The sequence below is a fragment of the Mytilus trossulus genome, chromosome 2, assembly GCF_036588685.1.
Source record: "Mytilus trossulus isolate FHL-02 chromosome 2, PNRI_Mtr1.1.1.hap1, whole genome shotgun sequence".
NCBI lineage: Eukaryota > Metazoa > Mollusca > Bivalvia > Mytilida > Mytilidae > Mytilus > Mytilus trossulus.
Genome location: NC_086374.1, coordinates 36,604,272 through 36,617,288, shown reverse-complemented (window position 1 = coordinate 36,617,288; position 13,017 = coordinate 36,604,272). Strand labels below are relative to the sequence as shown.

The following is a 13,017-nucleotide window of genomic DNA, read 5'->3' as shown; positions in this document are numbered from 1 at the left end:
TCGAATTCGGTAGGTGCCGATGAAAAGTCCAATACAACTTCAATCAAACATACAATTGGGGTTGTTAAGCATAGAATTTATAACGTTCAGCAAATGTAACGGATTACTAGTACTTGTATAGCTTTTTCAAGTAATATATGAACTTAATCGAAACAAACAATGTTAGAATGCTTCTTAAAAGGTACTTATCTGTTATTTTGGACCATGTTAAGTTAAGGTATTGATTTTAAAAACTATATAAAGTCGATAGACTGTTATTTTCGGACCTCACTTGACTTAAGTATGATTTTGATATACTGGCCTCTGTGGAACCTTTAAAATGAAGTTTAAATCGAAATCCATATACAAATCTTGTTTAAAGCTTATTTTTAACGTATAGGTAAAATAAAAAATAGGTATCATATGATAAAACAATGAAAGTTTATCACCCGAACAACAATATTTTAACTGCCTCTTCAACAATTATTTTTTTGTTTATTTATCTGATTTCAACATTACAACAGTAAAAATTATCAGTTGAACAGTTTGGCTACAGACATTATGTGCATTTTTTTTTTAAGTAGACCGATGTATGAAATATGGTTAAACTTCTTCCGTCCGTTTTCTATGTGGAATGTATAAATACGCTGCGATGTCCGGCAAAATTGGTACGTTAAATCATATGTCTCTTGTAGACATAGTAACACATTTTCTGCACATTAATGCCCTTTGCAACAGCTGTTTTTGTGTGTTTCGTAGGTGGTCGGTTGCAATACAAAATATAGGACACTTATATAAGATAAGTTTTATTTTCAAAATTAGGTCCCCATATACACATAACTTATATAATTGATACAACATACAGTAATTTACATGACATTATAAACAAAACAAACGCTTTTCATAGAGACAGTGCTTTAATTATTCACTCGTTTTACCGTGGTCGACCACACGTTGTATAGAACCTGCCTATTCGAACAATTGTCACTTGTTTTCGTGAATGCAAAGTTTGGCTTCACGCAAACAGCAATCAATCAATCTACATATGTATGTACCTTGCCATCGTATTTGGGGATTCTGTTATGGCTCCGAATAAAAGAGAGACTGAAGATAACAATGGAGAATGATAATGTTTGACCTATATGGATCATTTTCAAAAAATGTCGAATTTTCAGTACACCCATGCTAATTTTTTTTTAATTTCTAATGGAAATTTCAGTTGTAATGGTTTAAATGAAAGCTTGTCGGATTTGTGATTTAGAACAGTAAGACAAAACACACCTTTCATCTATTTTGATAAGATTAAACTGCATTTATGGCCGATTTTGTGAGGTACTTGTGTGCGTACAGTGTCAGAAAATGATTTTTTCCCGATTTTCTGATCGCCTTGATATCTACAAAAGGGACTTTCGAAGAACGTTAATTATTAAACTCTAACGAAAAATAGTAGCTTCTTTATCGTTGTATGTAACATATTATCTAAAACTAAATTCAATCAGCGTACGGGAGGTTCATGTCCATCCTGTTACTTAAAACAGCCGTTAAATTATTCTTCCTTTGAATATTGAATCAGTCAGTGTTGATTTCAAAAGTGCAAATTAATCTTTACATTTAAGACGCCTCGTTTCTTGAACGACAGTGTAGAGAAAAGAAATTTCAAGACATTTAGTAAAAAAAAATAGAGTGTACTTTTTTTTAATGTCTATGCTGTTACCAACAATTTTGATTAATTACACCAACAGTATGCTTGTAAAAAGTGCAATAACGTGTTGGAAACCAAATTCACAATAGAAAACCAAAATCATTTCAGCAAAGGGAGTAGTTATTTCACAACAGCAATCAAAAACGAAGAAATTTGTCTATCCTGTTACTATTGTTGCTTTGGTTACAGGAACAGGATAGACAATTGTAGACAAAAACGTCATTAAATATTTTATCTTAACATATAGGTGAAAACTAATGAAATATTTCGTTGTTTGAACTCATCCTAAGGTTATAACGTCTAAAATCTTTCACATTACTAGTAAGCATTTCCAGGTGAAATACTGGTATCGGTAACAGGATAGACAAAAAGGTAACAGGGTAGACTTTTATATAGTGATATATCAGAACATACGTCCCTGTTACGAATGAAAAAAAGAGAAAAGTAAACTGCTAACTTATGAGGGATTTTCTTGATGTTGGGTTTATTTGAAAGAGTGAAAAAATGCCGAACAAAATAAATTGCTATCTCATACTTGCATTACTGCTGGTAATTTTTACAACCTTTGAAAACCAATTTTTAGAGTCATTTTTCAGTACAACCTGGAAAATTGGCAAACAATCTATTATTTTATAGAAGTTTATTTTCTTGAATACCATCTAATTGGCTACATAAAACAAGCTTAACATTTTATCTAAACTTAATAAACCAAAATTTCTTTTGAAAATGGTAACAGGATAGACAAAATATTGTACCACCGATCAAAAAATGTATGACATCATTAAGATTGCATCTTTTAATACTCCGGATTATGTTGTTCTTAAGATACTATTTGTTTTGATTTGGTAATGTAGAGGGTTGTTTGAATAAGTAACTTTTATTTATTTTTTGCAATTTCAAAATTCGACATTTTTTGAAAATGACCCATATATGTAATCGATGTATGAACCAATGTTATATATCCGCGTCAACCATTTATGAAATTATTGTAAAGATAGCTGTCTACTGGTAACATCACACACTTGTCCTCCGTCCAAAATTTAAATTGAAGATCAGTTCCTGAAAGCATTCATATATGTGTACTGGTTTATTTCCCGTTTTCTTCGAGTCTTTCCTTTTTGTCAAGGCTTATTCGTAATGCCTGTAGCTTTAAGTGTTCCTGGTTGTGACAGGCTTAATTGTTTTAAGATTCTAACACTGGGCGAGAGCAGACGCATCTGCACAGGCAAACGTCTATACTAAACTGGTATATAATTTTATCCTTGAATAGATACATTTCTTTTGTGCTTCCAGTGAAAATCAGTGATGTCCGTATGACCAGTTCACTCAAAATATTATACTTATTACTTATATGTCGTTTTTTGGGGCAATTCTTATATCATAAAGTGTTTTTTTTTTGCAGATATAGTCTGAATTTGTAAGAATAAGATACTCTAAGCTATAGTTATTTGGTTATTTTTCTTTTTGCATCATATCGATCTGAGGAGTCAAGCCATCATCCCACATGGTTCAAATGGCCAGGTGAGCTTTTCTCAACATTTGTTGTACATCGTCCGTTAACCTTTACAAAGAAATCCTCCCTGAAACAATCAATCTCACTTTAACCAAACTTGGTCAAAATCATCATTTTCGTTACTTGTTTAAAGAAATGGCTTAAATATAACATAGGAATAAAATTCTAGTTTTGGCTTTTTTGAAAACGCAATAATTATATAAATTAAAATCTGACAAGGGCAAAATAATTTTAGAATATTGATAGCTGCCAACTGTCCATTTAGAACAACGTTAACATCACAACCGATATACGACTTCGCACTCAATCAATCAATCAGTTATTAGAAGTATCCTTAAATTTTGTGATATTTGAGATATAAGCATTCACTACATGAAACCAGGATTAGTATTTGTTTTACTCCACGTCTGGGTTTTGCTGTACGTTCTTCTGTGTACCGATTGCTATTCCAATGATGAAGTTTAAAATTGTGAAGGTTTGGATCTGAAAGAAAGAAAAAGTTTAACTCGCCGCATGTTCTTATGTGTGCCCCAAGTCAGGAACCTCAACAGTGGTTGTCTATTGTCATATCTTAATGTGCGGTTATTTTATTTTATTTTGTCGTTTGAGGGAATAAGTTGTTAATGGCGGCTTTGATGTAGTCTCTGGTAAATTTATTCACAACCGTTCATGGCTCGTGGTGATTTAACTTGGACATTTGTCCGCACCAACCATGTTTCGTAAAAAACTTCTATCGTCCTTTAGATGTTGTTATCTTGTAGGGTAGCAGTCTCTTCATATTGGGTTTTGTTTTAGACACAGAATATGGCTTCGGAATATACAAATATTGTCAAACTTTGGACAGGACCCAGACTACAGTTTCGTCGGTTGACCCATACCCTATATGTCGGGTCTTTTGTTCGTACGTAAAGGGAAATTAAATTGAAATTATAGCCATTGTAGCTAAATATATCTTTTATCTATTTATCAATGATTATCAGCAATGAAATGTCGTTAAGTGTTTGATTTTATCATTCCATAAGGTGTTTCGGACTACCTTTCCTCCGGGGGTATGGACTGTAACAACAGGTGAAATGTCATTGTACTGAAACGTTAATGTAGCAACCTTTAATGATTGAGACGTACCTTAAAATTCAGAAATCCCCTTAATGTAAGATTTTTTCACAAGATAAAAACCTTTTATTAACCTTTTATATGACTCAAGTACAAGCTACTTTAAGGGTTGACCTCATGAGGATTTGGCTGTTCTGATGATCGTTCAATTCAATAGTTTTGCCCCTGAAGTGTTCTTAGTATTTAGCTTTCAAGACCTTCTTTCATATGAGAACGATATTTCATGCTATGTAAAATGTTGAACAATTTGCAAGGCCATTTCAGTACGCTAAATATGACCAGACCGTTGTTTTCTAAATTAAATTGTTTTACATTTTGTTATGACCGTTGTCAGAGACATATTATAGTTGAATTATATATAAATGACTTAAACTGAAAATGATATTTTTTTTTAGTTTCCAAATACTCTTCGATCAAAACTAAAAAAAACATATGTTTGTTTCCCAGTTGTACATGATGTGTGTATGTGTTTGTTTTTCTTTTTCACTGAAAAAAAAAACCTCTGAACTAAAACGTTTGCCATTTTACAAAACAGAACGGTTATTTCAAAGGATTCATTCAAATTATAGCTGGTATTCGTGATATATATATTTTAGTTAAATCGGATAACTACATGTATGTAAAATAACAGAGACTGGCATAATAACTAAGACGTTCCCCATAATACAGACAAATAGTGGACGTAACCCACATGCCACTATTTAAACCCGTTTAAAAACATCGAACCTGAGACTACTACACCCACTATAACTATGAGAATTCCCGTCTCGTTTAAGTAGTAAGCCATGATAAGTATATGTTTAACCAAGGATTTGTATAGTAGACTAACTATACAAATCCTTGGTTTAACTAGACTTAAAAAACTTTAATATGGCCATTTTACTTAACTAAAGAAATAATTATTAAGATAGTTGTGTGAAAATAATAATTGAAAATTGGTGAATCCAGGATCGGAAAGGTTAACTTATATTGAACGTTGTAGCCAAAGTCTCTGTTCAACTTCCAAAATCAGAAAAGCACTGTAAGGGCAGTAACTCGTGTTAAATATTCAACAATTACGCCGGAAAAGGCGGGTAATTGTTTTAGGTGAGACCCGAAGATCCACATGCACATCGTGACATGATGATTTATGGTTTATATGGCAAGGTTTCTGGGTATACAAGCACAGGAGTTTGAAATCCTATCAATAAGGGGTAATTTAAAAATATACCAAAGTTCAGTAGAGCTTCTCTCGAATTAACAGTTAAACAATTAATGTGTGTGACTTTTGTCTTGGTCCATTATGATCCATTATCATTCTTGATATCTATAAATAATTTGGCAGAATACGACTGTTTGCAGATGACGTCATTATTTATACCAAAACAAAAAAAACCAGATGACACTTATAATTTATAGTCTGGCAGAGGGGAACAGGACTAACTTGTGCATTGTCCCTCTGATAAATCAGAGACATATAATACGTATTATATGTCTCTGGATAAATGCAACATTTTCAGTGTAACACAAATCCGAAATCCTTTAGCCTTCACTTACACTTTAATTACACAATCACTCTCTAAAAAAGATGTCTAGACAATAGCCTGCCTAACTTTTCAATCACACGTGTTACTTAAAATGGAACAAACATATTGATCATAAGATGACATCAAAAGCAAATCAGTCTCTTGCCAGTCTTGGCCTTAAAATAGCTTCACCTATTAAGTTTAAAAGTTCATGTATTTAATTCTCCTGTTTGGTAAAAATTAGATTACTACTCTGACAACCATTTGGGATCTACATCAAAAACAGCAAATTTCACAAATTGAAATAGTTCAGAGAAGAGCAGCCTGCTTGACAGAGGGTGGTAAAGGGATGTATATGATTTTAATTTGTGATTTTGTTTCCTTTTTTCTGATAATCTTGTAAATTACAGAATTTTTTATAATTGAAGGATCTCTAGCAACTGAAAGAAGAAGACTATTTCCTGTGATTTTTGTCCAATGACCACAAGACCACAAGTCTTGCATGGACTTTCTTGGGTAAATGTGAATTTAACACTTACAAAACGTACTAATGAGAAGTCAAAATTAATAAGTCCTTCAAAGATACAGACGAACAGGTGTGTTTCCAATGTACTTGTGATCAGTGCAAAGATATTAACAAAATATAAAGTCTATAAACATAATTATATAACATAATCAAAGAGCATTGCATGGTTTCTTGAAAGAATTAAATGAAAAGTTCTCCTTTTCAAATAAACATCCAATTTTTCTTTTAATGGTGTCTGGCGCTATGATTTATATATTGTTCCTATGTATGTATGCTAAGAATAAAATATTGTCCAGCACTAAGAATATATTGTTCCTGATTATATATGTAACTAAAGTATACCTGCAGTCTGTTATAGGTACCAGTCTTGTATTACAACTCCAGGTTCCAGTGCATGTCAAAACATGGAGGGAAACAAAATAGTCCATTTTTTCTGATTTTTTTCCTAGTAAAAACAGCAAACAGAAAGTAGAAAAAATTGTTTTGACTTCAGAGTTACATAACTTTTTACTCTTCGTGGCTTGACCCCAATTTTTTTTCGATTAAATCACAATATCACATTAGTACATGATTAAACATGACTTTTTTTTTCTATGTAGCATTTTGATCAGATCAGCGCATGTAAGCCTATGTAGCAGTCAATTACAAGACTGCAACCTTTATACTTAGTTTACTGTTGAATTATCTCCCTTTCTGTTAGTTTTATGCTCTGTAATATATTACTGAAAATATTTAAACAAATTGGGAACTTACTTCAGGTGGAACTGGCTTCTGTCAAAAATATCCCAAAAAAATCATTATTTGAAGTCCAACAGGTTGTTATTGATCACATACATGATATGAACATATTAATATTCTGTCAAATAAACTGCATGCAGGATACAGATAAATTAGCTTCTTGAATTTGTATTATGTTTTTTTAGTTATACCAGACTAATTAAGAGTTGATTGAAAATGATATATAAAAAAGAGTGTTTTTTGATATGCAATTGATTGTAAAATAACTATTAATACTTTCTTATTAAAAGTGGCAGGTTTATCTACCACTAATCTACACTGAACATCCCACATTATCTTGTTATTCAGATCATTGACTCTTTTTTTTATAATTTTTATAAAGACGAGAGTAATTTAAAAGCATGTAAATATTTTATGAAATATTTTGGAGTTATCTCCCATTTCAACAAATTTTCAGAAAACACTATTTGTGAACCTTTTTCACAATTTTTTTTTTTAGGAAAAATATGTTATTCATTTTTAAAAGCTTTGTATAATCAAAAATCATTTTGGGTTTGAAAAAAATCAATAATGTTGGGAACTTGCATACTCTGTCCATCCTTCAATCTTTAACACAGTTCTACTCCATTTCCTCATGGACTATATATAAGAGCTTCTTGATATTTTTACCATACTTTATTTTAATTAGCCATATCACATGGAACACATTTCCAGACCTGCCTTCTTGTTTGCAGCATACATGTATAATAATAAGAAGATGTGGTATGATTGCCAATAAGAGGGTACCACGATTTCCCGAGAACTACGAGAACAACATAATATCCCGAAAACAAGATTATATATCCCGAGAACACGATTTTTTATGGTGTTATATGTGTTTTTTGCTTAAATAAGTGTAACAGCATACAATGATTAAGGTTTATGGCGTTCATAATTAATAAAAGTACACGCAATCTTCAGAAAATAGATTTGTATGAGGCAAATTCCTTATTCCTTAAAACAATATGGCGGACGTTATATTTTGTCAGTTTTTATATGAATTTTTAACATTTTTTTTAATAAAATCTATTCTTTCAGTACATTTGATACTTTTCTTTTCTGTCAGTTCTTCTAAGATCTTCTAATACTTTGATTTTCTTAAGTTGTCTACCTTAAGAATGTCCGCCATATTGTGTTCAACAAGGATTTTGCATACAAGACATAGAAATCGAATTTTTGACCTAAAATTGCATTTTTATTGAATAAAAACGAGTATTATCTCTTATTAGTATTCTTTATTATTGTAAAAAGTAGTAAAAACACAATAAAAACACCTATAACACAATTAAAAATCTTGTTCTCGGGATACATAATCTTGTTTTCGGGATATTATGTTGTTCTCGTAGTTCTCGGGAAATCGTGGTACCGCCAATAAGACAATTCTCTACCAGAGACCAAATGACATTGAAGTCAACAACTATAGGTCAATGTATAGCCTTCTGTAATGTGCAACACTGATACATATATATGAAACTATGATGCATGTATAAATAAAAGTGTCTATTTTATATTTTCCTCAGCAGACTCAAAAGATATCTTTTTGATAATTGGCACCAAGGCTTTTTCTTTAACTTGCATCACATATTAAGATGGGTCATTTATTTTCTTTCTGTTTACGTAACACATGGATGTTTTATGCATTAATAGTTGTAAAGTTTAAAATTGGTAACCCTAACTGAGTGTGTATGTACTGTCTGTTGTCTGTCTCCACAGTATTCAGTATACTGTGGTTTCATTATTCTTTAGATACCAATTTTCGTGGGTTTTGTGGGTACAGATGAACCAACGAATTACAAATTTTCTAAAGGCTTTGTATGCAGAGATTGGCAAAACCAAGAAATCAAATACCCCCAGTAACCACAAAAATGCAAGTTCTGCTCAATCCTCAAATATTGATACTCAAGAAAATAAATAAATTCACAGTATATAAAAAGAAGGTTAGGTATGATTCCTGCCAATGTCGAGACAATTCTCCACTAGTGACCATATGCCATTGTGTTTTGATCTATAAGAAATATTGATGATAAAGTCATAAACAACAAAGACACATCAGGACCTAACAGAAATAACAGAAATACGCAAGTACAATAGCAACTTTAAAAAACACAGTTGTAGAAAATTGAACATTGAAATGAAATTTACCGTGACCCTGTCAAACTGAATGAAGTTTCTGTGACTTATACACACAAAGAATGTAGCTACTGTTATAATAATAGTAATTGATATCGTGAATGAATTTTAGGTGTAAAGGTCTGTGAGGTGTATATAACAAAGGTTATTGTCAAACGGGGTGTTTTGACACACTGCTGGATCTAGATGAAACCATTGTAAAGTAAGTATTATACATTCATATAATACTGTAAATTCAGAAATTATTGCAATATTTTCATTATAGCGAAAAATGTGACAGGGTTATAATTGTAAAAATTTAACTTGCATTTTGAATTTTGAATTATTCAAATTCAACAGGATTTTCTCAATGTCGCAAAAAAATAAAATCCCATTATTATTGAGTCTCAAATGACAAAATCGCAATAATTAATGCTTGCAATAATTTCTGAATTTACAGTAGCATGTAAGTGTGTAGATATTATATATACAATGTATAACTATCGTTGCTAAATGTTCAGTCTTTCATCAATTTGATAGATCAAAATAAAGTTTTATGTAATTAAACTTACTTAAAATGTATATCAAAATACCTTACTCTTTTTCATAAGCAAATACACAGTATTTGATTACAAAGTGTAAATATTCAATAAAATATACAGCATCTACATCCATTAACTTAAGATGGATCAAGTTAATTGGTTAATTAAAGTATTAAAGGAACTAGCTATTCTAACCTTACAAGTTTAGTATATTAAATACCTGAGCCGATCTATTTATAATCTGAATCTGCTAATAGATAATTAGTGATACATGAAGCAAAATATAAGGAATCTATCTCAATCTAATATATTAAGTAAAACCTTGGCATGCTTGAAACCGAGTCAAGATATCAGAATCTCATCAACAAATATTTTTAGAAGAGGGGCAAAAGATACCAAGAGGAAATTCAAATTCATATATTGAAAATAAACTGACATTGCTCTGGCTAAAAATGAAACAGACAAACAGACAAATAAAAATACACTAGACACACCATAGTAAACTAAAGACTAAGCAACATGAACCCAAACAAAAACTGGGTAGATTATCCTTCACTATCTGAATATTTTAAGGGGCTTACAAATCTCCAAGTTCAAACTAGGAGATTTTTTTTATCAGTTAAAAGTGGTTCTAATGGTCAGTTTTGCCAGCAATAAGAGATACAACAAATACATAATGCTTCAAATTATTTTCTGAAAGAATTCATACAAATGAAATAATTTAACTGGGACTTTAAATGGGAAAAAGTAGACATAAGGAGCTTCACCCTCAAGGAATATCTAATATCTCTGCAACCTGAAAGTTTAGGTCTGTTTGCCTCTACTAAATACTATGTTCTCAAGTTATGATTCTTATATTTTATATGCCAGCTAGGGCATCATCTGTGTTCCATGGACATGCACTTTCTCCTTTCATTTAAGAGAATGCAAGGAAAAAGATACTTCAAATTTAATAACAAGCTGATAATATACAAATGCTTTAAAAAAGAAAAATACATGGGTGATATATTTTTCAATGAGCTGAAGTTCTTGTTTATTTCATCATATTATTCCAATAGACCTGGTTTCATGAATAAGTGGGAAGAAAAGTCTCCCCCCCTTCCCCCCCCTGTTTTACTAAAGTGGTATTATGATTTTATAAGCCTCTGCTGAAAAGAAACAAGGGCATATATCTTTATACATCCCTAAATTGGTTTAATGATAAGAAATTTGTAAGTGTTGTGACACTTCTTTTAACACTGATCTAGCTTGAATTTTTCTGATGTATATTGTTTACCTTAACAGAGTTATTCCCCTTTGATGAAGTTGAAAATTAGCAATTTGTTGTATTTCAAGAAGACATTAGTATTTAAAAAAGGTATCTAACTATCTACATTCTAGACTTCCATCATTGGCAAGACAGATAAATATAACAGTGTGAAAGTGAAAGGCTTAATTGGTACTCTTAGGTTAGCACTATAAAATTTATTAAGAATATTGATTCCTAATTCTAAACTTAGAGTAAGTAGCAGGTGATTGCCAGTTTTATCCCACGTTATTTCCTACATCTTGTAATGGTAAACATATAGTGTTTTCTGAGTTCACCTAACAGCGATTTTATAAGACGACTTACAGTAAATGGGAATGTATTGTCATCTGCAGGGACACACAATTAATATTGTAATTTGCCTTCATTACAGTAGGCCTACAATCAATATTTCCCAACAACTTAACAAAATAACATCAGCAATTTTGTTAACAACTGTTACCTTATATGATTACATTCAATTTTCTCTTAAAGCTTCTCAAACTAATATATTACATGGTATATTACCTTCCCTGCAAATTTCTATTTTTACCCTTGGGATACAAAGAAATGTGTTAAATCTATTTATGGATAATTTGGGAGGATATTTTTTTTAATGGAAATGTACTTTATTTTCCTATCAATACAATGTAATAAAGCATATGTAAAGACCTTTTTAGGTTTGAAATTATTCACTAAAACTTCATCATAGGATATTATAAAAAACTATTTTTTTCTGGCCAAAAAAAAGAAGAATTTCAGTAGATGTAGGGGAATAAATCAACGAAACAGACACCCAGCTTAAAACATCAAAAAGACAACTAGAGGTGAATATAGTCATTAATAAAAGATACATGTAGGTGTCTATTATATGTGTCAAGTCTAATGTCAACCATCATCAACAATAGACAGGTGTCAATGAAATGTGTCAAGTCTAATGACAACTGTCATCAACAATAGATACATGTAGGTGTCTATTTAATGTGTCAAGTCTAATGTCAATGGTCATCAATAATAGATACATGTAGGTGTATATTAAATGTGTCAAGTCTAATGTCAACCGTCATCAACAATAGATACATGTAGGTGTATATTAAATGTGTCAAGTCTTATGTCAATGGTCATCAATAATAGATACATGTAGGTGTCTATTAAATGTGTCAAGTCTAATGTCAACCGTCATCAACAATATATATATGTAGGTGTCTATTAAATGTGTCAAGTCTAATGTCAACCATTATCAACAATAGATACATGTAGGTGTCTATTAAATGTGTCAAAGTCTAATGTCAACCATTATCAACAATAGATACATGTAGGTGTCTATTAAATATGTCAAGTTTAATGTCAATCTTCATCAACAATAGACAGGTGTTTATTCAATGTGTCAACTCTTATGTCAACCGTCATCAATAATAGACAGGTGTCAATGAAATGTGTCAAGTCTTATGTTAATCGTCATCAACAATAGACAGGTGTCTATGAATTGTGTCAAGTCTTATGTTAACCGTCATCAACAATAGACAGGTGTCTTTAATGTGTCAAGTCTAATATCAACTGTCATCAACAAAAGACAGGTGTCTATAATGTGTCAAGTCTATAATCGATCGTAATCAAGAATATACAGGTGTCTACACAATGTGTCAAGTCTGATGTCAACTGTTATCAACAATAGACAGGTGTCTATACAATCTGTCAAGTCTAATGTCAATTGTAATCAACAATAGACAGGTGTCTACAATGTGTCAAGTATAATGTCAACCATAATCAACAATAGACAGGTGTCTATAATGTGTCAAGTCTAATGTCAACCATAATAAAAAAAAAAAGGCAGGATTCTAAACAATGTGTCAATTCTAATGTCAACTGTCATTAACCATACACAGGTGTCTACAATGTGTCAAGTCTAATGTCAACTGTAATCAACAATAGTGAGGTGTATAAATACAATGTGTCAAAGCAAGTT

At 31.4% G+C, this 13,017-nt stretch overlaps 1 protein-coding gene across 6 annotated transcripts in view; it reads left to right on the top strand.

Annotated features, from left to right (window-relative positions):
* Window positions 1-5,371: 5,371 nt before the first annotated feature.
* Window positions 5,372-13,017, top strand: part of LOC134707111 (fibroblast growth factor receptor-like 1) — a 49,973-nt gene continuing 42,327 nt past the window's right edge. For 4 of the 6 annotated variants that reach the window (XM_063566631.1, XM_063566632.1, XM_063566635.1 and 1 more), the window contains exons 1-3: window positions 5,372-5,500; window positions 6,241-6,328; window positions 9,358-9,447. The gene's annotated coding sequence lies outside the window, so the exon portion shown is untranslated. Of the gene's footprint in view, window positions 5,501-6,240; window positions 6,329-6,393; window positions 6,409-9,357; window positions 9,448-13,017 lie in introns of those variants that run through there. The other 2 variants (XM_063566641.1, XM_063566634.1) reach the window with 2 other exon arrangements.